Source organism: Anarrhichthys ocellatus, unplaced genomic scaffold, assembly GCF_004355925.1.
Source record: "Anarrhichthys ocellatus isolate YVR2014 unplaced genomic scaffold, GSC_Weel_1.0 scaffold2, whole genome shotgun sequence".
Classification (NCBI taxonomy): domain Eukaryota; kingdom Metazoa; phylum Chordata; class Actinopteri; order Perciformes; family Anarhichadidae; genus Anarrhichthys; species Anarrhichthys ocellatus.
This window is the reverse complement of record NW_022280032.1, coordinates 5227316-5250835: the sequence shown is the minus strand read 5'-3', so window position 1 is coordinate 5250835 and position 23520 is coordinate 5227316. Positions and strand designations below refer to the sequence as shown.

Below are 23520 nucleotides of genomic sequence, written 5' to 3'. Positions count from 1 at the left end.
GAGAGAGAGAGAGAGAGAGAGAGAGAGAGAGAGAGAGAGAGAGAGAGGGAGAGAGGAGGAGACAGCGAGCGCACAGTGAAGGGGAGAAATGCCCCGCTGATGATGAAATAGGAGGTGCGGCGGAGCGGGCGAACCAGTCACTTTTACATCACATGTCCAACGCGGCAAGGAACTGTATTTGCACCGGAGACGGGGGAGAAGGAGGGAATAAGGGAGGGGGGCATAAGATGGGTGGGAGACAGAGACACAGAAGGAGAGAGAGAGAGAGAGAGAGAGAGAGAGTGTGGGAGGGTGGAAAGCACTAAATGTGGGAGGGGTGGAGGAGGAAGAATGACACAGAAATACACTCCTCCAGCACTGCGCAGACGCAGTGCACACACTTGCACGCCATACTGGGATACACTATACAGTACCTCATATCAACTGGTGAAAAGAAAAACGAGGAAAGAGTGAATACACAGTCGTTCAGAATGGACTTCCCCCGCTGACGGATCCTTGAAATATGCAGCACTTTTGAGAGCTGGTTAAATTATTAAGCTCATCTCATATTGTGGTGGGGCTCTTCTCGCTGGAGCAGTCTTGGGTGTGCACACACACTCTCTCTCTCTCTCCGAGTGCATTAACTCTTTAGCATGCCACAATGACTGGCGTGAAAGCACAGAATAGACCAGACGCACGCGCGCACACGCACGCACGCACGCACACACACACACACACAGGAAAAAAAGATAAGCTTCTGCAGTGTTTATTTCAGTAACGTGGCAAAGAACGCAGGGCTAGGACCCTCCTCCTTGCCCCGGCTCTGTCACAAAGCGAGCCGAGCGCTGCAGCTGAACCCTCGCAGCTATTTTGGCACAAAGTCAAAAGGCTGATAAGCATTTTTGGGTGAGACTTCGCTGCTTTTCCTCGAGGAAAAACAGCTGCCACTTTCCCGGTAAAATGCATTCAACAGTTCGGAGAACATTTCAAGAACCCCCCCCCACCAGGAGATGCTAATTTGTCTTGTTTAAAATAGAGGAGGGGTAAAACAGAAAATAAAATGGTCTAAACAATCAGTCCGAACTGAATCCACGCACTGATTTACATGAGGAGAAAGCCAGAGAGTTAACCAGAGGGAGAGACCTAAACAGCATGGCCGTTTCCACCATCTTAGATTGTATTGATTATTCTTTGCTGGAACGTCTGTCTCTCTCACACACAGGCTAGCTCTCTTTCTGTCCCTCCCTCCCTCACTTTTTCTGCCTCTGTTCTGCCACCTTCTCTACTCGCCGATCATCATTTGGCTTTTTCCATTCGTGGAAGATTACTGTAACACTATTGTACAACAACTTCCTGCCTCTTTTGGCTCTGGTTCTAAAAAAAAACTGCAAAAAGCAGAGCTCGTGGCTCCAACTTTTTTCCCCCCTCGGCCTTGAACTACAGGAGCTCTATAAGGAAAGAAAAGGAGGAAGGAGATATGTAAAGTCGGTTACTGAGGAACCTTTTTGATTGCATTTCTGCTTTATAAACTGCTGTGATTTAAAGAGGGGACTGCATGCCTAGCAGAGACAATGAGAGACAAAAAGGTGGGGGTTAAACGTTTCTTACTTTTACTCTGCGACTACTTTCTGTTGGTTTTTTCGAGGGCACTGCAATATTAGCGGGACTCGAGCTCACGTAGGTTTGCCTAACATGGCTGCTCCAGCTTCAGGCTGCACAGTCTGTGAGGGCTGCTTTCATAGCACGGCCACCACCCCGTTATACTCGCCGGCTCTCTTCCTCTACTACAGCAGCACAGAGACGGGATTCTCCACAAAAACTGTTCTCCATTCTGCACGTCTCTTTGCTCCGCAGGTTTAAAAAACAAAACAACAGGTGGCTAAACACAGACGATGTGCAGACAGAAACTGCTCGAACTATTTACGCTAACTTGGTGCAGAAAAGGCTGGAGTGCAACTCATTTGTTCTGCATTCTCTTTCCCCTCAATTCAGGCATCGACATTGGCATGAGCTATAGAATCCTATTAGAAGGAGTGCAGCTGCACGTCACATCTCGCCATGCATTTTAACCAATTGAGAAAAACCAATGACTTCATTGTGGCTTCAATGCATCACATGGATACACTAGAAGTCTGAGTATTAAAAAGGTAGCTGTTCTAGAGAGGCACACTGTGTGCATTTATGCTTAGTGTGCAACACTGCACTTTGCATGGCATAAAGTTCATTTGAGGATACAGATTTGGGTAGCTGCTAGCTCTCACCACATTGCTTCTCGACATTTTAAACCATTAACGCAGTCATAACTTACAATATTTTGGCAACTAAGAAAGACTTTATTTTGTTTTAAAAGAACAGTTTCTGACGAAATGCATTGCTACTCTTTTAACTAGTGCTAATATTTTTGGGGGATTAAATTATCAAATATATATATTTATAAATGATCATTACTTCTTAGAATCTTAACAATGACATGACATTCAAACTGCTCTTTGATGAACACACTTTTATGTCGAGAGAAGCAACAGCTTTTGTCCACGGCTGCAAAATCTGTGAGATACAGAATCAGTCAATCTGGAGAATTGATGATACGATGCGAAGCCAAATGGCAGAGGGCGCCATGTTATGGACTCTGCCCGACATCATTGGACTATAATTATTTATGAAAAAAAAAGCTCTCGAAACTGCAAGTCTTTTTGTCGATTTTGTAAGAAGCACCAGGTGACTATTGAAGTTAGTAATATTGAAATGTCTCAGCTTTATATCTCATAAAAAGCCCAACAAAAAGCATATTAAGATTATTACACAGTGGGATAAATATTAATAAAATGGTTGAAAGACATACATTAAAATAACAAAATAAATGTTCCGACTTCTTTAAAAATTAAAATGATCACATGGGTATCCGGGCCTTGACTGGACTTTCAGTCTCACACTGATTAAACCTCGTATAGTACACAATGAGTGCTGTGGGCTGCACATATTTAAGTTAGTCATGAGCAAACACTCTATTACAGAAAGTTCAGATAAGGGCACAGGGACATTATAAAGACACTGTTTTGTCTACAGCTTTCTCTCTTTACGGGTACAGGAAACAGTGAGGAAAGCTGGAGGAATAATAAGGGGAAGGGGATCAAACAACATTTGCAATTAGTCATTTGCAAACATCAAAGAGGCATTAGGAGGTTGGGGAGGGTGAGAGAGGGGTGACTCTGTGCTTGCTCAGCAACCACCACTACATCCACATATACTCGACATGATGTGTGGCACATAAAAACACATGTATATTCTAATGGACTCATTTAAGGGGCTAACCACAAAAGTATCACTACGCTATGGAGGGAGGGCTTCATACTCTCCAGGAGCAGAGTCTATGAGGTGGTCTTGCTTAAGCCCTGCACGTGTCTAAACAACTTCTCTATTACACCCGAGACCTTTGAGGGCACTCCCCATCGAGCGGGGAACAAAGGCCATGACCCCTAGGTCAAAAGCGTTACACGGGAGGCCAAGCGGGCCCATTGAATGCTGCACTGCTGTTTGCTTTAAGAAGGTAAAGATTACTAACACATTAACTAATGCCGATTAGGGGGTTATCCCTCATGGGACAGAGGTCCCAGGGCAGCACATCTCGTCTTATTAACACAGCCTCAACTTTGACCCCACCAGTCACCTCAGGCAGCCAACTGTGACCACCACTTTCTGCTCTCTGTTTGACACACACACACACACACACACACACGGACTACAAATAAAGAGTATCACAGCAAGGTGCAGCACAGCTTGAAAAAATTATTGTTGTCTGGACAAGCATGAATAAATGATAATATACTATCACTGCACAGTGTCTGCACTCCTGTTCATTAAACAGTTGACTTGCATTAGCAGGTTGTGCTTCATCTTACATTTTCGGAGTAATATTTCCAATAAGTAGAAGTATGTAATTGATCCTAAAAATGATCGATTAAAAAAAAATAAAAAGTGATTTCAAGGCCTCGGATTTTCAAGCACATGTTCTACTGAAGTTCATAAAATGGGAGCACATGCAGTAAAGTTTTCATCACAAAATGGTGGACGCAAGACATGCGCAGTATTGATGTTCCAGGATCATATGATGAAAAGCAAGAAAGGGACAACTTCTGCGAAAAACTCACCGTGCCGTGCGATTCAAACATTACTTCTGCATCAGAAGAGACGTACAAGTAGAAGGACGAGCTGAGCTTATTTAACCCTACCTTCCCATAAAGAGCTAGCCAATAATACCTTACAATGACACATAATTCACCATCTTCAAAATGACTGCTTGTGATCAGATCATTTGCGATGGTCTTTCTTAAATTAAAATAGCATGTGCATATTAATTTAATAGATTCAAAGAATATCAGCATTGGTGTATTTGAATTGCACACTCATGTAAAACTTGTAAACATTATATTACAATTGAGCACCTATTTGATACGCAAGTTAATAGTTGAATTTATTCTGGATAATTGAAAAGAAAACATCTGTGTAATAATAAATGAGTACATTTAATTTATCTCAGAAAATAAATATTAATTTTGAATTTGCTTTTGGGTTAAAAAGCTGATGACAACAAACTGCTGCCTGTGTAGGTGCTGCTTTCATACGAAATAAAAAGAAACAGATTAGAGTCAATGCTTGATGGAAATATATAAGATGTATATAATGGGGAAAGAATTTCAGTTGAATTATTATCTATCTATCTTTTTTATGGTAGCTTTATTGTAAAGGTATAAGAGGGCATTTATTATCAAAAAACAAATGTTAAGTAAACCGATTTGTTTTGACAAATATTCATTAATGTATCAACTCTATCCACCTATTTCTTACCATTTTAATTCATTTTGTTTCTGCAAAAAATAATTAACTTTAGCACAAATACAACACATACACATATGATCTCCCTGAATAATTTAGTCTAATAAAAGGTACAATTTTTGGTTCCTGGGCAGAGATAATCTTTTGAACTTAATAGGAATTGTGGAAATTTGTGCCTCACAAAAGGGTGTTTAGGCTTTATTAACTTTCCAAAGTTTGATGTTATTTAAAGGAAACAGATTTCAGCCAGAGAACACTATATAAAGAGGTGTTCAATTTCGAATTAATGAAATCTAATAATTCAAGGCAAAGTATTTTTCCCCACTGAAGGAATATATCAGACTTGGTGGCACTTTTTAAAACATGGCATATTTGAAAATCACTTGCTTGCTTGCAAATGTATGAATTGTTGCACCTCTGCCTGCTCTCGACTTCGACTGAAATATTAAAAAAGTGCCCTTCCGTACTCTTCAAGCACAAAGCCAAGCATTGATTGATTGATTTTGTTGTTAATCTCCTGCTTTCATTTTTAACAAATCAAAAACACAAAATCAGGAAACATCTAAAGTTGGTTGAGCTGTCTTTTACATCATTTAAAAGACATTTTCTAGCGAATCTACATTGTTAGAAAGGTACACTGCACTTATTCATTTTGATAAGAAATACACACGAATTAGCAGGAATGAACTCACCTTGCTGTTTCTCACAGAACTCGGAAAGAAGAAGAGGATGAAGAGAGGCAGAGAGAAAAAGAGAAAGGGAGAGTTTCTCCCCTGGGAAGAAGCTGGAAATTATGGACCTATTCGATATCAGACCTCAGAGTGGATAACCTATCCAAAGAGGGACGCGCCCTAACTGCAACTAACTACTTCTGGCCGCCCTTCAACATTCAAACATATTGTCCTAGATCAGGGCAGCATCGAACTACAGGGCAATTTAGGCAAGAAGTCGACATCAAATAGTATCAATAATGGTAATAAAATGTTAATACCGCATAACAATGCATTAAAAGTAAATTAATGACATACATATATATATATATTTATTAAGCTGTGAACTATGATACCTATGACTTTGCTCATCAAACTTTAAATATGATAAAACTAAAAAGGCAGATTTCCTTTAGCCAAAAATGGGGATAATCCTGACAGGAAGTACAGATATTTGAATTATTAATATATATAAGATTATGCTATCATAGGGCTATTACATACATATTTACACTTACTTTTTTCATCCTGTAATGTTAGAAGACCAAATTTAAACCTGATAAAATATGGTATACTGACTTAACCTAACTGTCAAGGGCTAAAGATCAGGCCTTTCAGTTGCCAAATTATATTATAACAAAAGTAAACTAAAATTAACATGTGAGGTTAGATTCATTTTCATTGCAATATAAGATATTCTTTATATTAATCAATCACTCGACCAATGTAAATTATACAGTTTATCAACTGTATAATTTACAAAATTATAATTTCAGCAGCAACAATAATTAATATAAAGTGGTGTTGGCCAAACTGTAAAAACATTGATCTAAGGCATTACGTTAACTACGCGGGTAAAACTCAATGAACCGCATTAATACAAAATTCTCCTTTTCTGTCCACTTGACCAGCCTGTGCCGGGCTTCTAAATACCTGAACTCTCCCTTTTTACAGTTCCGGCTAATACCCACTTTAAACAGCCTTGGCCATTTTGTTTTATTCTTCCTCAACACTAAGCCAGCAGTGCACAGGCCTGGCATTTTAGGAGCCATGTCACAATGCCCGTGTCTGCGCTGCAGGGCTGCAAGGAGTCAAACAGCCAAGGCATACGCACTCAGCGGTTCACTGCCTCGACAAACACTGTATGCGCACTGTTTTGTTATCTTACACACTCTCTGCAGCATCCTTGCTCTACTGAGAAAAGCAAAACATGCACCTAATGTGCTTTATCCATTCCATGAACATGCTCTCCTCCATGTGCCGTGTGCAACACAGAGCCACTCAGCCTTCAGCCCCTGAATCACTCTCTCTCTCTTCTGATTAGCACAGCAAAGTTAGCTCAGTCACAAAATAGATATTCTCAAATTCAGCAATGCCATTAATGCCACAAGCGAGATAACTGCTTCTCATCTTCTGCACAATAAAAAAGAAACCCTTGTGGCGTCCTTTTAAAGGCAACACAGTACTGCTATTGATATGGAAATGATGAAATTGGAAGCAACAGTGCGTGTACATTGCATATGTTTCCGATATCAATATATTATTACTTCTGTCTTTTGTTTTGTGTGTGTATGTAAAGCAATGGTCATTTTAAGGACATAAAGACACATTGACAAATGTGACTGTTGTTACCTCCGTTTGGAGATAATAACTGGCCAGTGTCTTTAAAAGGAGCTGTATTTATCATTCTCAACATTAGTATAGCAGCAAACAACTAAAGATATAGTGGAGTAATGTCTACCTGAGCAGAGAGTAAAGTTGCTTAATTTTTGTATGTGTTGTTATCTAAGTTTCTCCTTGCTTTGTTGACACAGCCATGTGTGTGCGAGTGAGCGTGCCCAACAGGGTAGCTCACTGCCGCCGCTCTGCACTGCTCTCACACGGCGGTTACAGCTAATAACGCCGTCCAGACCGTAAGCCACGTCACACAAGCGCAGCAAACCACCCTCCGGTTCCCCCACAGGTAAACACCGTTTACTTTCCCCGTTGTTTACACGGTTAGCGCTGGAAGCATTGTGAGCCGGCGGCTCGCCAGCGCCATGTTGAGAGCCTTTAAGAGGCAATCAAAATGCTCCAAATTTCGTATCTTGCACTTTAAAGTGATTTAGTTTATAAAACAAATTAGTCTATAGATACTGTATACTAACATAGAGGAGTTTGGTCATCTGAGGACATGCACATTCTGCAAAGGGTTTGTTTCTATGAATCTAATCTGAAGCGTACAAAGGTTTCCTTTTATGTATTCCTGTGTGTTGACAACTGGTCTGTGTGTTTTATGTTTTTTCTCTACAGTACAGCTGTTTGCTTCCACAGGTTATACTAGAAAATGATTGTGCAGTTAAAATGTTTTAAGGTCTCTGTTCTTTATCATATGGAAATGTGAAATAACGTTTCGTCCGTTCTTCATTTAAGGTTATTTGAGTTACATTTTATGTGAAGTGTGATCAAAAATAATGTTGTTAATGATGCTATTGTCTTTATTATCTTTATAATCATTATTTCACATAACTTGTTAGTGGTAGCAAGCTGCCTTGTTCCTCATGATTCTGGCTACAGACATAAAAGAACATAAACTTTATTGGTGCTAAATTCACACTCTTTCTTCTTCACTGTCCCAGTGTGAAAATGGTATGCACTACATACTCTAAACCAGGGATTCTTAACCATGGGGCCACCATGAGGGCCGCAAAAACTTTCAGTTTTGCACCTGTGGGCCGCGGGACCGCATAGGTTATCAAAAGCACTGAAGCCTTCAAAAATAAAGCGACACCTAGCGACGAAACATCCAACGCTCGTGGGAAAGCCTGTTGGGCTTCTTGTTGTGTATGCCGGTTTACATACACATGATAAATGGATGTCTTTGTGATCATCACATTGTATCATCTTATTTATTTGACAAGGATTTTGCCTGTTCAACTCCGCGAGGACGCCGGCGTCCTCGATCCCCTCCCCTTCCGTTCCAACAGCTTGCTTGCGCAAACTACGTCACAAAACATGGCCGTGTTTGGCATCCCAGCATGCCCAAAATCCTCATCTTTGCAAATAAATCATCGATTTTCTTTCATTTCTTAAGGATTTTTCACAAGAGGAGCCCAAACACACACTGTCCAAAGTCGCCATAACCGCTGCAAGTCGGATCTTGCAGCATTTCGACGGAAAAAGACACATTACAGACCCGACAATGTGCTAGCGGATGTTACCATGGAGCTAGTGGCTTCAGAAAACGCTGGTACTTATAGTACAAACCTTATCTTCCCTTTACATAAGCCGTCAACCAATGTATAACCTTGCGTAACTGAGCTACCCGCATACTCGATCGTACGCTCGGTCGCAGCCATTACGCACAGCAAGTCCGCTACTCACACACCACGTCCTCGACCATATATATATATAGATTTTGCAATTTGCAAAGGCTAAAAATAAAACGAAAATAATATAATATCAAAATATAAAGAGAGAAACACCTTTAGTGTGTCAGAATATCATTTGGTTACCATGTGTCCATTTGGGTCTCCAAATATCCTTTTAGAGCTCCGCCTGGATCTCTTCATGGAAGAAACACTGTAGAATCGTCATACTTTGTCCAATCTTCTTCAAATTTGAGGCAGTTGTTCACTGATAGTGTAGTTACAGCCCTATACTGTCCTTTACCTGTACAGATACAGCCAGTTATTTATACTGAAAAATACTTTTTTATTTTATGCGGACAAAAATTTTAAATTTTTACTGACTCCAAAGGCCCACTGCTCTGTTTCTGTATGACCTACAGGTTTTCTGACACTTTTGATGCATATAGTCACAGTGGTTCAGAAGCTACAGCCATTTTAATTTGGGTATGTCATTTTAGGCGGTTTTGCTCCAAAATAGGGGTGGAGTTGAACAGGTAACAATATAGTTATTGAATACAAATCAAACCAAGATTGAGATCAATTAGTTAAACTAATAGTGTTAATATTTGAATGGGCCCCGAGACACTTTGTACTTGAAAAGTTGGGCCCCGAGGTCAAAAAGGTTAAGAACCCCTGCTCTAAACTTTGCTGACTAGATGGTGCATGACAATTCTCTTGTGTGCCCGTCATCGTCACAGTAATGGTGTGGACAGCACACGAGAGGCCGTAATATGACAGCCACTGACCTCTCACACCAGCTTAGAGAGGCAGAGGGTCATGCAGAGGACATGGCGGTGGTGGGAGAAGTCAATCTTATCCTTCTGTTCCGCCACAGGCCTGTGTGCAGCGACAGCAAGATGAGCGACAGGGCTTTCCAAAATCCACACTCGTTTGGCTGGGAGCAAGGCATCAGGGCCGTGTGTGTTTCAAAGGAAACGCTGAGGAAAGCGTTTTTTTGTGGCAGCAACACCGTGCACTTGACAGTGTGTGTTAGCCGGCCCTCTGTCTTTGCTACGTCCCCACCCTTGCTCAATATCCCTCAACGCCAATATCTGTCATCTTCAGTCGCCAAAGTGGCATGCAGCCCGTTTGTCTCACAACGGTGGAGTATTCCACCTTGATATGTTTCACATGCGTTTAAGTACATTTCCTCGTCATTATCTCTCCACATTACGAGTACCTCCAGCTCTGCTATGGAGTGTAGGGCCGAGAGGTTAAAAGGCAGGAGGCATCGAAATGAGAAGGAGAGAAAAGCATCAGCTCTCGGGAGGTGGAGGGGTGGGGGGGGCGATAACCTGGCACAGAACCAAGCACTAATGCCCCTTAAATGTCAGAGACTGCAGCACAAAGGAAGGCAGACAGCAAGAACGAGAGCACATTCATATTTCAGTACGGCAGATGCTATAATGCGTCGATGCCTCACACTGAGTGCACACAAGGACAACAAGAGAGAGGAAAAAAAGACATCGGCCATGAAAAAGGGGGAAAAAGGGGACTTTGCAGCAGTGATGGAAGCAGCCCCATCTGAGGGTTGTCTCTGTTCGACAAAGTTGAGAGTGGATCTGTCTTACTCACCCGCTCTCTCTCTCTCTCTCCCTCTCCACAGACGAAAATCTGGCGTGGTGGGGGTCGGGGGACGGGGTTGAGTCTGGTGTTGGGGGTGGGGTTGGATTGCTGGAGAGAGTGATCTTTTTTTCCAGAGGGGTGAAAGGCGGACGGTCATGTGTGCAGAGCTCATGACAAAAGGCCCTTTTATGTGCAGCAAATGCAGATAGAGGAGGCTCCTTTGTGCACAGATGGAGATCCCATGCCTGGGTCTGCCTGCGGCAGAGAGGGAAGGGAGGGAGGAGAGGAGAGAAGGGTGTTGGTGAAGGGAAGGGAGGGGAGGAGAGGGAGGGGTGTCTCTGGCACTGAGTGCCATCACTGTGTCTGGTGGGGGGAGGGGGCACGGAAAAGGAGAACCAAGCCATCCTGGTCCTGCCAGGTTCATACATTAGGGAGGGGCCCCAAGGCTCGCTAAGAGGATATGGAAACTGGTAAGCCCATAGCGGGATCACAGAGAGAGCTGCATCTACTGTCTAACAAGTGGACCAGGGTCAGATAGTATTTGCAAATAATCTGTAGTGTTTGTTTCCACCAGCATGGCTTGCCATATATAGTGCCAGAGAGTTTATACAATTACAGGAAATCACGTCAAACTTATCCGATACTAAACTAAGGATGATTGGGTTAGAGAAGCTTAACCTACTTTTTAATGCCAACTATCACATGCAGGTTAAAACAAACATAAGCATCACTTGATTACCATTGTGCTTTGGACCCGCTAAAAAAAAAAGGTTGTGCAGGTATTCCTGGTGTGAATGATCAAGTTGAAAACATGACATAGAATTTCAAGTTCAGCTTCCAATTGATTCCCTCATAGATGACTCTGCCACTGTCTGCTACACTAGTATCTCTGCGCTGTTGCTTTGACCCTTGTGCAGTCTCCGTTGTGCCTGTGATCTATCAATCTCGGGATAAGGCTGTCAGCTGAATGTTGAAAGTGTCTCTTCCATGCTGGTGCCACCTCTCCCCTGAGAGACGAGGTGACTCCCACTGACAGCCCGTCTGCTGAGAAGACGTCGCATCCTTTAAGCGGCCTCCTCCCACTGACCAGGACATCTTAACACTACAGCTGGAGCACCGAGTCATATGGCGCTCTTCACCAGTGGACAGATGGACAACACCCCCCCCCCCCCCCCCCCCCCCCCCAAACACTGACAGAAAATATAAAGCATACATAACTGTGTTTTCCCGTGCCAGGTCAATGAACACTAAAAATAGTGGCCAATTTACCAAAGTAACTACGGCAATTCTTAAAAATGTCAGCATGTGCTCATGCCTTGAAATGAACTTTGTGGGATCACAATCGAAATTGTCGACTACATTTTACAGACTCAGTATTGACACTATTCAAAACTGTTTTCGTGACACAAACCTGATGATGAGCCACTTCATATATTTAGACAGTGTAAATAATGTAAGATAGTGTAAATAAATGAATTCAAATAATAAATCTTACACAGTGCATTTCTTCAAACTGCAACACACTTTACACCGTGCTTTCAGGCATAACACTGTACAGTGCAGTTAGCTTAGCATTGTGGGGAAAATCATAACTTTTAAAGGTACCAACAGCCATACTGAGATATCTTTCCCATGGTTTAGTGTATGCTCAGTGTTTAATATGATGTCAGGAACCACATTTTATTATTCTTGGTTAAAAAAGAAAAGAAAAGAAAAAGTGACTTACAACCAATTAGCATTTCTTCATCTCCCTTCCTCTTCTTGTAGCCCCAGTCCCAAATGTCCCTGCATAATGTACTTATCTTGGCCGTTTAACGTTCAAACAGAGTGATATGTAGTATTTGATTAAACGCATATTGGGTTAACATTGTGACACACACTAGCAAGCAAACCTGGTTGCGCGCTCAACAAGGTAGGCTTAGGCTAATTAAAGTGATTAGGTGTTCTTGTCTGAGTACTGTCTTCGTTTGCCGGCTCTGGCCTAACCCAAACCCGGCCCGCCTGCAGTCTGCCTGCCAGGAGGCCAGGAATGAAAGGCTGGCACGTACCCTTCTCTCCTCTATCTGATCCCTTGTTGCTACCCGAGACGGCAACAAAGGTATTCTGCCCACTAATCAACAGACAGGGCGAGGGAGAGAAATATGGAGGCATGCAACAGGGATTAAAGTCACAATAGTATAAAGTATTAGGAGTATCTAATATCAAATTACATAATTTTAAGCCAACTCAGTGCTGAGAATAAAACTGTCTCCTCCATTTAATAGTCATCTCATTACTTAAATGCATTTACTGTGAAATTTAAGTGAAATCCAAATATGATGACATCTTCTCCTTAATACATTTGATCAGACTATTTGTTACAGAAAGCAGTATATGGTGACACTGGGGACATTTTGAGAAAAAAAGTCATAGACTGGTTGAAACAGACAAAGATGAGAGGATGATGAAGACGAAAACTCTCTTTGGCATGTTGGATATCCGCTTGTCTCAGTTGATGTGTAAAATCTTTGAGACTGGAACAAATGCAAATAGTGCTGACTTGCTCGCACCGAAAAAAATAAATCCTGAAGGCTTTTCAAATGAACTCACTCTCACAATGGTGAGGGGAGCCCAGAGCAGGGTGAATATACGGTCTGGGCTCTGAATGGAACAATGTGTGAGAGCCAAACAGGGAGCTGTGAAGTGAAGGCTCAGGACCCTCCAGGCTGCCTGCCTCTGTTGAGCTGAGCCTCGGCTGCCTCCAGAGCCCATGCTGACCACCACCCCTACGGTGCTGTGCTCAGCAATGCCTGGCTAACACGGCACTACAGGTCTGAGCTCAAAACAAAATTCAAAATGGAAATCCTAATAACAAAACACAATTACTAATAATTTTAACATAAAAAAAATTACGGTGGACATAATCTAGTAAATGTAGTGTAAATGTAAATGGGATGTTTAAAGCCATAGTGAGCTATTAATGTAAAACAAGGCAGCACTCAAGAAGAACAAGTGTTCTTTGCCTTTCTCTGCTGGATTAGTTAAGATTAAAAATGAACTTTCTGACATTAAATAAGTCACTGTGAACTGTATCAAGGCCAGTTTGTCCACTGTAAAGCAGGTCTTTACCGGTTTGGTTGCCACCTTCTTCTGGTTACACAGCAAATCTGACAGTTAAGAGGTTAAAGGTTGGATTCCTGCAACAGTGAATGTCAATCATCACCCATGCAACCTGTTGCCCTTGAGCAAGCCACTGGAGCACCTTTCTGCTTACTCATTCCTAGAAATATAGGCAGAGAAAAACAGAGAATTCGAATGCATCAAAGCGTCTTTTAGATAGCACATACAATTCAAGTCAAATGGATTGATTCCTTTCCTCATTTCATCCATATACTGTACATTGCACCTGTCACCAACTGAGTTTTCTGTTTTTGTCTCTTTTTTTTTTAGTCTGAGGTATTTTTTAGCTTCAGTATAACACAATAAAAGGTTTAATCATGTAATCTTGAAAATAATTATATCTCCAACAACACTACTGGGATATTAGCGAGCATTCGTGTTATTTCAAAACTTAAGTTACAAATTATTTTGTCTCTTTTGAATATTAATGCTACAGCATATTTACATGTTTAAACATTTAAAATGGAATTGGATACTGAAAAAGGGAGACATTTAAATAAATCACCAACTTTAAAAAAAAATCAAAATCATTATAACTGTAGCGGCAAAAAAGAGATCCGATTGGTTACAGTACGTTTAAACAGCACTTTACTGTACAGCCCAAGCATGCCCATGACTGAGGAATGTTTTGGTAATATCTCTTTAAGAGAAGGCTGGGCCTACAGCTGGGAGAGCTCTCTGCTTTGCTGCTCCTCTGATTTCTACTTTCAAACTTCATTTTCAGCCCTTGCAAAGATTTTCAGAGACGCTCTCTGGACGTTGGCAGGCAATTTCCCCAGCAGCCAAACTTCCCAGCATGCCTTGTGGCGGGGCTGGATCTGCTCACAAAGTTAACTGTGAAGTTGCTCCGCTCGACATGAGATACAGTACAGACCCTGCTTCACTCGTACCCGCGCAGGATGACATGAGAAACTTACTGTCAGAAGAGTTTTTACATGCACACTGTATTTACAGTTCTTTACTTTGCACGGCCTTTCATGATATCAATATTGAAAATGCCTTCAAGAATCAATTAAAACTTTAAAGCTTATAATTTAAAAGTTGCGGTTGAACATCCCCCCCCCCACACACACACACACACAAAGATCCAAACAGTGGTTATAAACTGACATATAATGTCTTCTTTCATCATCTCTCCAAATATTTGATTTAAACCACTGGAATTAAAAGACATGTCTTCAATCACACAGTATGTTTTCTGTAACAGCTGCATCATCAAAGCAACTTAATAGCCCAAAATTTGACCTATTTTCAAAGATGCACGACTAAATTGTATTTTATCCTGTATTTAAACACCATGGAAACAGTTGCAAGTCTTTGCACCAAAGTGGACAGTACATCTATACTGGCTGACATGCATGGGACAGTAAAGGCTGCCTGCAGCATCTGGTGGACACCTGTAAGACTGCAAGTCTCTGGAGAGAATGAGAGAGGCCTTTGTGATTCTGCGAAGTCACCAAAACTCTGGGCCAGAGTATACTGACCCCTCAGTGCTCCAGCCAGTTCCACAGTCTTTAGCATGGCGGCCATTGTGGGGTATTTAACCTGAGCGTTCCATCACAAAATCAGAGTCAACATAAATAACAATGTCCCGTCAGCGAATGACAAGACCGGGTTCTTGGGGTGGACATGAAATCAAGTTCTGCCAACATCTACGGTTTTATCCAAGATCACTGACACAGCAAGAACAAGCCGCGGCACTTTAGTCCTTTCCAGGTCAATACAGTGCGATCTGCACCATCGTGGATTGAAGTATAAAGGGAGAGAGATTCAGAACTGCTTCTGGATGTTACTGAGGTCTTAAAAAACATTTCTATATTAGCACGTGTAAACTTGGAGACATGATTTATATACAGATACGCAAATTAAAACAGTAAACACAAGTAAATTAACATCTGTAAAATATAATACAGTCAAACAGAATATAAAAAAACCTACTGTTATTAATATTATTTATATAATAAGGCCTCAGTTTATTTGTGGTTTTGTGGGCTACAAAAATTGCACAATATTATATTTCACAGACGTTCAGGTTACCGTGTTGGCCTTCCGTACATACAAAGTACTCACAGTGATTGCTTCAGGGACATTTTGTTTCCTCTTCATTCATGGATCTGTTGGGTAAACAGAAAAGAAACAACATTGTTAGTATGTGTGGAAAAAGTGGAAAATTGTGTCTTGCTGACAAAATCTTTAGCTCTCAAAGACAAAGAAAATGGTTCAAGATGTGTTTTAGCTGAAGCACTTTAGACCTGTACCCAGTGCACACCGTTAGCCCTTTCATTTATGAGAGCTAATCACTTCAAGTGAACCGGATCACAAAGGGATAGTCACTGACACCAGAGCAATTACGTTGTACATGTCTAATCCCTTACACAGCACTTAAGACAGTTTTAAAGGGCACCAGCGCACACTGCAGAGCTCCCTTAACTGTTAGGGTGCAGTTTGGTCCATTTTACAGCCACTGGGGCACATGCCTGATTGTTAAGACCAGGGAAAGTAATCCCTGGAGTCAGGCCACTAAACCCGCTCTGTCCCTGTAACCATGGCAGCAGACAGGTAGTGTCTGGGTCACAGGGCAAACATGGCCAGACTTCAGCACCGGCCGCCGGTTAATGAAAAATAAAAAAAAACTAGCCTGCTGTGAACACGCCGAGCGAACGCACATGTGCATTCACACAAATGCAAATGTTCATGTGTGCACGCAAACACGTACACACTTACAAACAACTCACACACAGGTTCAGGTGAAAGTCGAGCTGACAACTGATACGACTACAGAGCGGTCCTGGGTTTCTGTTAATCAATAGTGGAACCGGATTTGCAATAGGGCTAAAACACCATCGCTACGTACTAATACAACGAAAAAATACATCTTTCTCAAAATAAAAACACCTCAGAGAAACACATGCTATCCCAGGCACCGAAACTGTCATTTAAAATGAGCTAATAAATAATGATGCGCTGGGTATGAGAACAATGGTCCAGTTTTATTATTCCTCTTCCTAAAATGCCCAAACGATGGTCTGGTCTATCTTGCCCTTTTGAAAGAAACACATGATCTCCCCTGGCCTTTTCACCAGCTCTCCCTCTCTCTTGTCAGTTGCTATGAGACACTCCAACTGAAGCCAAGGCTTCCACAATTCATTACTGGAGGAACAAAAGCCAAAGCACTGGACAAAGCGGGCCAGAATAACTCAAACCAGCTCCCACTTAACACACACATCACACCTCTGAGTGCTCTGCTGACATACAAATGGCCAATTCAAGACCTCTTCTTTTTTATTTATGTTTTTTTTTTCTTTACAATGCCAGGGGAGTATAGACGAAGAAAACCTTTAAGATACCCAGTAAGAAGACGACAGATTGAAGATTTGCCACATTTTAAGGTTTCCACAAGACATGATTCTTGTCAGCAGCAAAAAATGATTTCAGAGAATAAAGTATTTCCACACAACAGCGTTTTAAGGATCTTGTGCCAAAGACTGAATAGGCTACGTTGCACCATCAGTGCAACATCACCTGTCTCTGGCTTTCCACCGGCTCTGCCTCGCCAAAATCGTGAAACATCTCTTTCCCCTCCAACCAATCAGATCTCAATCTCAGGCTGTTCTTATGCAAAGAAAGAGAGGGGAAGGCCAATGAGAAACGGTCCTCCTCCTTCCCCTCGTATCCTACACACACAAACACACACACACAAGACAATCACCGTCTGAGAAATGCCAACGGACGGGCAATCAGTCATTGTAATTAGGCGGGCTGCCATTACCGAGCCCTCATAATTCAGGCTGGAGCTTGAGGACATAGGTAGTGAGAGCCCAGCTGCCGGCTGCCACAGCCCACCCCTGGCTCACCCAAACCTCAACACAGGCCATTCCCTCTCCCCTCCCTCTGCTGGGGGGGAACCAGCAGAATTATAAGGGGGGCAGGCTGACTGCAAATGTAAAAACTCCCTCCCTCCCCATCTCCCTCCCTTCCTCCTCGACTACATGTCCTAAAACCGCTCCCACTCCCACTTTCTTTTCACTGCACTGCAGAGTTTTGTTCTCCAAACTGCATGAGCGACAGAGCAGATACCTTGTGCTGAGAAAACGGCAGTTAGAAAGAGGAAGGGTCTCAATCTAAACGTGTAAAACCCCTTCATAAAAAGTGGGCAAGTGTCATTTTCCCCGTAAAATTGTACTTGAAGGAGGAAAGCCTGCAGATGGTTATTGTCCACGCTGTTTCTAGGTGTTGGGAACACTGGATTTACAGTACAGACATGGCTCGCTCTTTTCTCTATGGAATTCACAGCTAAACAGGAAGCTATGGCAGTATTCTGCAGAGATTTATTCTATTTGCATAACGGCCGTGGTTGACTCTGCCTTTGCCTGTCGCATAGGACCTGAAGTTTTCTTGGCAGAGAAATAAAGAACTGCAAGTTCAGCCAAAATAGACAATAAAGCAGAATGGACAAACATGCCAAATTGCCGAGGCAATTCAGTACAGAGGCTCATTTTTCCAAAATGATTCACACTGGAAAGAAAAGCATTTCCCTGTCCTTAGATGAACTTAGTTTGCTCTGTGTCGGCTTTTACAAGGAAGCGATGTGGGGGGGGGTTGCACGCGCAATCGTACACGTACACATGACCACACAGCCATCACTGTAGATTCTTTGCTCACTGTGGAATTAGGTCTTGCACATAAAAGCAGCAAAACACAGACACGCATATAAACATGCACTACTTAAAAAAAAAAAAAAAAAAAAAAGACATTGTCAAAGTCACGGGGTAAAAACCACAACCTTGGAATCTTTGCAAGAAAAACCCAAACAAGAACAGCTGAGCCGGGTAAGTGCCATTGTGCATGTGCTGTACACTGTACAGTACACTAACAGTTTGTACCATAACTACGGGACAAACTGTTTTTGAGTGCAGAAACAGCAGCAGCACAGTTGAGGAATGAGGGAGGACTGAATGCAAGTTTTGCGTCAGTCAGCAGTGTCCTGAGGCTGGTTTATTGGCTTGTCTCGCTGTGCGGCCTGACAGCGTTCACCTGTTCCTTCTTCCCACTGCAGGACGACGGTCAACAGTCTGCTGCTGCACAGCAAGAACAGGAAGCTCAAACTCATTCGGCATTATTTTCCATCATCCACAAAGACTGCCTTCGGAAAGCAGATGTTATAAATGAATACATACAGCTGTGGCCTCGTATCAATAAATACCTCAAAAAATAATAAAATGCTTTTATTACAAAAAATACAAAAAAACAACAGCCTACTTCTGTGTCGGCATCACATGATATCTAAAGCTTGTGATAGAGGAGCACAGCTCACTTGCAGGTATCCAATCATTACATCTCATAATTCGATCTTGCACTGAGCAAACATTAAGCATTGGTTACATAGAAAAGATAATTGGCTTCTGTATGGTTTTGCCGGGAGCTTTGATGCACTCACAACTATGCCGCTACCAACGATAAATATTTGTGCAGCTGCTGTTCGGTGCATCAGTGACGTGCAACAGATATAACATTTGATCAAAAGAATGATCAGTAAAGAAGGAGGAGAAGGCGGAGGACCGAAAATATGCAGTCACCACAATCTATTTGCTTACCCAACAGATTATGCTCAACAATCATTAATGGCAGCTGTAATATAATGAATGATTCACCTCAATGTTCATCCTCCGCACAGCTATAAACCGATGAGCTAGCTCTCCAAGCAATAAAGAGCTGAACGTGCAGCAGAGATACACACACACATCTGGACGGAGGCATGGATGTGTTTGGACGATGCGTTGGAAGTGAGAATAAGCAGGCCGCGTCATATTATATAACCTCTAATGTTGCTGCAGACAACAAAAATCCTTGATTTAACAAAATGTAGGTAAATACAGAACGATCTGAACAGAATCACACAGGGGTTAAAGTATCATTTCAAATGGTAACATGAATAGTGAGCATTGTGACGAGGGTTCTATACGACACAAGGAGTATATCTCAACTTTTCCTAAATGTTTGCTCCAGACGTTCCGGTTCTGTAAACTGTAAATGAAGAAAAGCAGCATTTCCTCTTTAGGAACGGCAAGTGAGATTGGAGCTGAGCTGCAGAGCTGCTGAAAAGTCTTTGAGCGAGGAACTCAATCTGTGACCTTTGACCACCCTGGAGGTCCCTATGAGGAACAACAAGAGCTTCAGTGTTATCAGAGTCACTTCTAATGGGCAGTTTGATGTGGTACAGGGTTTCAGCGTTGAAGCTTGGTGTCTGGTTTTGTAAAGAAAATAGGACAAAAATTCCTAATTTATCCTCAAGTGACTTCAACATGTCTGATATAAAAGAGGTTGTCATGATGAAATGAGAAATTTCCTGTCAGCCTGTAAAAGCCAGGGAGTCTGGTTATGAACAGTCGACACACGACAGGTCATCACAGTATAATCATTTGTGTTTGTTTTCCTCATACAGGCTACAGCCACAAAAATGAGATCTGATGTAGAACAAGTCAAGCTGCAGAAAAGTTGTAATTAGATTTTATTGTACCACCTAATCCACACTAGATATTGCATCTTGTGCTACTAAAATGTTATCCGAACCCGCATTATATTAACTTAAATGTGTACTGTGTGCTGTATTTTGACAATTATTACCTTGATGTTTTATGTTTTCAATAACTTCTTTTAATGGGGCTCTTCCTCTATAGGTCGTTCCGACCCGCTATTCTCATTTTAATTCAGTAAATCATATTTCTGTAGTCTTTGGACCAGACCTCTCTGCCTCACCTCTTTGTGCTGAAATGACTTAACTGAACTAATATAATGTTGTGTTCCCTCATCACAGTGTTTTCCAACTGCATCTCTATTTCAAGATTTTAAAAATACATCAAACTAAAGACCATTGTGCTGCTGAATGGATTTCATCCCGCTGTGCTTTAGCTTTATTCATGTTTGCACTGACCAGCTGCATAAATTACACCAAACATTGACACTGTTCAGTGTTACAGAGTAGCTTTCTGCTTTTGTTTTTCCTTCCCATGACAGTGGCCCTGAAACCACATGACACCTGCCAACAAGAGACAGTGTGTACAAATACAGGAAATAAACTAAAAAGAGAAGAACCACAAACGGAACTAACGTTACACCACAGGACCAGTGACAAATAGTTTTAAATACTAGTAAAAAATTATAAAATAATAGTATTATAATAAAAATGTTAGTATTATAATTATTTTCAGTGGGTTTTGATCAGAAAGTGAATTTAACACGAGGAAAACTATACCACAAAGACGCAGTCAATGTTAAGTCTGTAATAGACACTACTTTGTACACGTTTTTTTTTTCCCACAGACATCTCGTATAGAGAATAAAACCTTTTGGCCTACATTAATAAAAAAAAAAAGATTTTTAGAATAAGCCACAACATGTCAAGCTTATGTCTTCGGACATACAAAGCGCTGCAGTGGACTCACCATAATAACGCGCCATGTGCTTGTTGCTTGTCAGCTGCAAGTCTCCTCCTAGCGCCTCGTCCACGGGGTCACTGAGTGCAACAGGCGTGAGTGGAAACCGAGGAAAAAGTGGCACATTAAGGCATTCTCTCCGACTGCAGAGCTGCAGCTGCTGCGTGTTGTTTTTTTGGGGGGGGGGGGGGGCTTCAGACATTGTCAGGAAGAAGGCGGTTTAGAGAACTGTGCGTGTGTCACCGCCGCTGATTCGAATAGCCTAGAAAGTGATCCTCTAGCCGAGTTATAATCTACGAGGTGCTCTGACGACCGTCGTGAGGACAGGATTATACATGCACATCCCGGCGAGAGCTTCCCATCTGGTTCATCCGCTGCGCAGGCTGTCCCCGATCTCTGCACACGGCTACATGGCGACTCTGACTAACTCCTCTGCGCGTTAAGGCTGGACTGCAAGTTATTTTTATCGCAGCCAACTAAGACTGAAACTAAAATATGCCATTGCTCTTGCTCGGTTCATCCTTTGTAGTCGCTTCGTAGTGGCCTTTTGTGTTTTTTGTTTTGCTGGAGAACAATGAATGCAGAGTTTGAGGTTCTTATAGTGGAGTCATGTTGCCCACACGGTGCGCGTGTCAAATGATTTGGCCTACATTCTGGCTGTGGGACGAATGGAAGTTAATATTTGATGCCAGACGACTGATCAATATGACACATCTGCTGTAGTGAAGAAGTTAGGAACTGAGTGACCGACAGGGCATCATACAGGAGCCGTTAATCCTCCTTTGAGTTGGGCATGAAGTTAATTTGCTTTGACATTTGTGCAGATAAAAATGTAATTATCATGCTTATGCAGCTTGACCCTGCATTGAACACTTGCCTGGTGAAATGTATCTTAATGCACATATTTAAAAAGTTATAAAATGAAGGTTGTGAAATAAAAGTCACCTCATGAACTATTGCACATGTAATAAAGGCTTGATGTTGTTACAAGAGATTCTCTAAACAGCGGCCCTGTGATCAATGCAAAGTTTAGCCTTTGACAAAGCAAAGCGTTGACAAATGATTACAGTAAATACCAATTGTTTTGCTTTAAATAATTTTACTTTCCAATTCTCACTGTATTTCACCTGTTGAATTCTCAATATAGAACCCAAATCATGTCAGAAATACTGCAACTTTTGTTTTTCCTCACATTTAGTGAGCTGTGTCCCGAGTGTTTCTTAAATGATTTTTAGAATAAACACGTTCCCATTTGAAATCTCAGCAGTGGAGCGCCAAGCGTCCTCCGGTATTCTTTGTGCACTTAAGCATAGAGTTGATCACTCTGCAATCCTTCAAACAGAGTGAAGCCCTCGGGAGGTTTTAATGGTGACTTGAGCCATCACTCAGAATAACTCTCACTGTATCTTGACTTGCACCTGTTGCATGAACTGCTCTAAAATACCAAACTTGACAGACAGTAAACACAGGCTGCGCTGACTTTTCACCCTGAGCACACAAACAACTTTGACCCAGCAGCATGTTTTGCTCTAAATCCGGGCCCACTTAGGACGCTTGATAGCATCTATTAATACGACCGCCACCTCTTGCATTGAAGTGACTCGTGTTTCTGTGAGGCCTCGCTGAGATTTATGGTCATTTTGATCTCAGTGCCCTGCGGTGGCCCGAGCAACACAACCCCATTGAACCCGTACTGCATAGAGACAAGGGTAATGAAATTAGCCATGCATGAGTGTGACTGCCGTTTGTGATGTGTCCTCTTCAGATTGTGCATGCACACAGCTTTCAGGCTCTGCAGTTCACGTGACAAAATAACCGCAGTTAGAAGGGCGGGGATTACTGGGAGGGGTGAACGGGTTCACGGAGCTCATGGCAAGAGTAAGGCAGCGCGAGGTTGTGCCAAAGGAAATTACATGAAACATTAGGGATTTCTGATTGTTTCCACAAAGAACTTCCTGCCTCTTTATGCTATTTGGTAAGGCCTATTCTAATGCACTTGGACAAATGGTTCAGCTTTTGGGCCATGTTGTAAGCCCGGGTGATAGTTCAGTTTTTTTTTTATGGTATCTGCGCATTTCAAAGAAAACTGTGTTTTGATGTTTGCTTAATCTTTTGTTTGGATTTCCTGCATGCCCTGGGATTTCAGATAAAGGATAGAAACCTGTTGCTCTCACCGATGGTTGTAAATATGCATATCCAATGCCAAATACCTCACAAAGTATTTAAGGGTGTTTAAAGACGGCTATAAACCATATTGATTCCTGAAGACAATCTGCGTCTTGATCTCATATTGTAACTCTTCAGAGCAGTTGTTGGCTTGAGCCTTCATGTATACGGACCGACTCAACACGATAAGTCTGTGGAAGCACCACAGACTTATCCCGTCTGCTCCAGACACGAACGCTAGGACAAAGACACAACTATGATTCTGCTTGTCAAATCAAATCACCT

The 23520-nt window shown here is 42.0% G+C and overlaps 1 long non-coding RNA gene across 1 annotated transcript in view; it reads right to left on the bottom strand.

Annotated features, from left to right (window-relative positions):
- LOC116389860 (uncharacterized) overlaps positions 1-21564 on the bottom strand; it is a 37451-nt gene extending 15887 nt beyond the window's left edge. The window contains exons 1-2 of the long non-coding RNA XR_004213130.1: positions 21079-21564; positions 15707-15750 (exon numbers count right to left, since the gene is read on the bottom strand). This is a non-coding gene — a long non-coding RNA (uncharacterized LOC116389860). The remainder of the gene's footprint in view (positions 1-15706; positions 15751-21078) is intronic.
- Between the last annotated feature and the right edge of the window lie 1956 nt (positions 21565-23520).